Consider the following 4,364-nt stretch of genomic DNA (forward strand, 5'->3'; position numbering starts at 1 on the left):
GAGCTACTAAGAATAGTTCATATTCTACAGTTGTTGAATGGAATGTTCTGTAGATGTCTAAGTTTACTTGGTCTTTAGTTTTATTTAACTCTGTTGTTGCATTGTTGGATTTTATTTTTTTATTTTTTTGGCCTGGATGATACGGAACACTGAAGTTATTCATCATTGTATTGTGGCCTACTGACTAGTGCTTATTTTCTGAAACTGAGAACTCTAATATTCCACGCAAACAAATTAACAATTGTTAAACCTTCTTGGTAAATATTCCCTTTACTACTATGTAGTAACTTTTGCCTCCTATGACTAATTTTGTGCACGAGATATGACTATAGATACTATGTTCACTTTTGGATTCCATTTACAGGGAATATTGTTTTCCATCGTTTCATCAAAAAGCACTTTTTTTTTTTTTACTAAGAAGTTTTTACTAAAAGGTTCTTACCTTTTAAAGGTTCTTACCTCTTAGTAAAGTATAAATTACAAGCACTTAAATATAAATTTAGCAAAGTATAAATTACCTATATGACCTATTGTTATCCTGAAAATTCTTATATACTTTTGTATATAAACACAATTCCTAATAACTCTATATGCTATATATTTTAGTCAATCCTAGCAATATAAATTACTTGAAAAAATGGCAAGTTACTTTAAAGAAGTGACATTACAAAATATAGAAATGGCGGGCCAGGAAGATAGCTCAGTAGAATAAGCGCTTCCTGGCAAGTGCAAAGGCCTGAGTTCAATCCCCGGTTCCACAAATAAATAAATAAATAAATAAACAAAATATAGACATGGTTTATAGACATGTTTAAAAAATGACCATTAACTGTGCTGGCCAAATAGCTCAGCGGACTAAAGCACCTGCAAGCTGGGGTTCGATCCCTGGGCCTGCTGTGCCAGCCCTGCCCCCCAGAGCGCGCTGAGATGGCGATTGAGTAATCCCAGCTCTTGGGAGGCTGTAAACAGGCAGATCATTAGGAGTCTGATCTAGTAGTGAGACCCTGAACACCCTATACACCATTCCCTAAAAATACAAAAAAGACCATTAACTTTTATACCACCATTTTTGCCTAGCAAATTCCTTAATTTATGAGAATGCAAATCATATAAATTTATAATATTTAAGAGAGACTGTTCAAATTTTCATGAGCAAAAGAAATCACTAATTTATGTAAGGAAGGAAAGGGGAGGAATTATTTTCTTATGTAACTGTTTTTCAAAATGTTTTTAAACTATTACAATATTCACTGTTTATTCAATATCAATTCCATACCTGCTTCACATGTGATTGTAAAAGTAAAGATGTGCTTGATTCCTCAAAATCTAGCACCTCTGTTTATAAAAACTAAAAATACCTAGCAAGCTGGAAGCCCTGGGTTCAGTCCTCAGCACCAAAAACAAAAAAAATTTCTAAAAGCTGAGATAACTATAAAAAAAAAAAACCTTAAATATTTACTAAAAATAAGTTAAACTAAGTAAACTGCTAGTAGTAAACTAAGCATATTGCTTAAAATAATTCTGTCTCTTACTCTAATAAACTACAGGAAAAAGAATCAAATTTAATTTTACTAACAAAACAATTCACATTAAAATCACTTCATTTTCTCTCATTAAGTTAACAAAAGAATGATAATATACAGTATAGAAAACAGTATGATTGCATGCACACTTCTATAATGACACTGAGAAGTATGATAGACTCTTTCCGGAGAGCAACTGGACAATAACTACCTAAACTCTTAAAGGTGCCCTACTCTGATTTCCTCTCATAGTAATCTATCCTAAAGAAGAAATAAATATATAAAAAGATGTAAAGAAGATGTTCACAGGACAGCTATTTAAAATGTCGAAAACTAGAATTTTAAATAATAAGACATTTAGACAAAATCCAAGATGGTTAACACGTCAGGTGCCTCAGCAGGGTCTTGACACATAATCGAAGGCTTAGTCTTTCCAAGATGATTCATCTTTATCCTTGTTCTGTAAATGTTCAGGTCCCAACAGATACTTTGCTGCTGCTGCTACAAAGCATGCAAAGAAAGCCAACAAAGTTGCCAAAGAAAAAACACCAAAGGAAAAGAGAGATGAGATAGAAAAAATAAAGTCATACCCATACATGGAAGGTGAACCTGCGGATGATGTCTATTTAAAGCGCTTGGGGCCAGGAAGATGGCTCAGTGGAATAAGCATTTCCCTGGCAAGAGCAAGGGCCTCAGTTTAATCCCTGGTTCCACCAAAAAATAAAACAAAATAAAATAAAGTGTTTATACCCACAGCCCATATATATGAGGTGGAAAAAGCTATTCACTTACTTAAGAAGTATCACGTTTTGGACTATACTAATTCAAAACAAGGAGTTTTTCTTGATTTGACATTGGATATGGCACTGGGGAAAAAGAAAAGAGTGGAACTATTTGCCAGCGTTATTAGTTTTCCATATCCATTCTCTTTGGAATCCAATAAAGTTTCTGTATGAACAGGGAATCCATCAGATACTAAAATGGTAGACGACAAGAAGCTGCTTTTTCAGGAGGAGCTAATCTGATCCAGAAGATTTTAGATGATGAAATATATGCAGATTTTTATGTAGCTGTACCAGAAATAATGCCTGACCTTAATCCATTAAAGAAACTGAAAAACAGATTTCCAAAGCTCAGTAGAAATTCCATTGGCCATGACATTCCCAAAATGCTTACCTTATTTAAAAATGGACATGAAATTAAGGTAGATGAAGAAAAGAACTTTCTTACAACCAAAACAGCAATGCTGGATATGTCACATGACCAGATAGCAGTCAATCTGCAGACAGTTATTGATGACGTCTGCAGGCACAGACCACTAAATCTGGGTCCCTTTTGTGGTCCATGCTTTCCTTCATAGTTCAACAAGTGAAGGTTTACTATTAAAGATTGATCCATTTTTGCCTAAAGTAGAAACTGAAGAAAATAAAGAAGCTTCCTAAAAGTATTGAATTATGAAATTAATTTGTGTGGACTAAGAAGCAACAGAAAATTATAAAACTATATTTATTTATTTATTTTTATTTATTTTTTTTTTGTGGCACCAGGGATTGAACTCAGGGCCTTGTGCTTACTAGGCAAGTGCTTATTCTACTAAGCTATCTCCCCAGCCCAAAACTGTATTATTTCTAAATAATAATAATAATAATAATAATAATTAGACATTTAAATCTAGTGACCAAACCTTTTCTCCAATGGAATAGACTAGATTTAAATGTCTCAACTGAGGAGTAAACAAATGGGATGTGACCTTCTGTTTGTACAGCACCATCTTCTCTCATGCTATATGTCTACCTAGTCAAGGTGACTTCTTGCTGAAGGAAATGAGCCTTGATTCATATTGGTAGAGGGGTTATGCCAAGAAACAGAGCCTACAAGCCTAGAATGGGAAAGAAAATCTAAAGGTTTTGAGGAAATACTATAGAATGTTTTGGCTGAGATAGAAAACTGATTTCATTGGAGTATAAAGTGCAGGAAAAAGAAAATCTATTGCCAAACTACAAAGAATTCTGAATGTTAAAACAAATTCAATACAACAGTCAGTAAAAATTTTTAAAGGTATTTCACTTAAAAGTTGTTTAGTAATAGTCATTTTGGGGCCAATGAGATAGCTCAGTAGAATAAGCCCCCGCCTGACAAGCATAGGGTCTTGAGTCCAAACCCCAGTACTGCAAAAAAAGAAAAAGAAAAGTAATAGTAATTTTGCAAGTGTCTTCATTCATAAACCAGAAATAATTACATAAGCATTGATAATAGTTTAGGAATAAATATAGTACAAAATTATATTGTCTTCAATATGGAAACAATGATACAAGGAAACAAATGATAAAGTTTGGTAATAGCTAAGATATACATCTCTGATAAGAGGGCAAGAGTAATAATGTTAACAAACGATGAAATGAAGCAGAACTGTTTTTTGTTTTTTTTGTTTTTTTTTTTTTGCAATGGTTTCTTTCCTTCTGCTTTACATATAAAATTGTCTTGATGGGAAAATGAACAACATTCCCTCAGCTGACTCTCCTATCAACAATCCTTTAACACTAACACTGAAAAAAACCCACAGCAAAGCCAGACATGATGGTGCACCTGTAATCCCAGGACTTGGGAAGCTGAGGCAGATCATGGTGAGTTTGAGGCCAGCCTGAGCAACATAGTGAGTTCAAGGCCAGACTGAACTACAGAGCAAGATCCTATCCCAAAAAAGCAAACAAACACATAAACAAATATGCCACATGTTAGAGAAGGGCTACCAAAAAAAAAAAAAAAAACAATTGGTACTGCTGTAATTGGTCCATGTTACTTGTTCTCTTACTTTGAATCTTTCTCTTTAAACTACCACAT

At 33.8% G+C, this 4,364-nt stretch overlaps 1 protein-coding gene and 1 pseudogene across 1 annotated transcript in view; one reads left to right on the forward strand and one right to left on the reverse strand.

The window, feature by feature from the left end:
- LOC105741046 overlaps nucleotides 1-2,965 on the forward strand; it is a 6,471-nt pseudogene extending 3,506 nt beyond the window's left edge.
- Nucleotides 1-4,364, reverse strand: part of Edem3 (ER degradation enhancing alpha-mannosidase like protein 3) — an 82,927-nt gene that overhangs the window by 48,303 nt on the left and 30,260 nt on the right. The gene's annotated exons all lie outside the window — the stretch shown is intronic.

This window comes from Octodon degus, unplaced genomic scaffold, assembly GCF_000260255.1.
Source record: "Octodon degus isolate 3935 unplaced genomic scaffold, OctDeg1.0 scaffold00273, whole genome shotgun sequence".
Lineage (NCBI taxonomy): Eukaryota > Metazoa > Chordata > Mammalia > Rodentia > Octodontidae > Octodon > Octodon degus.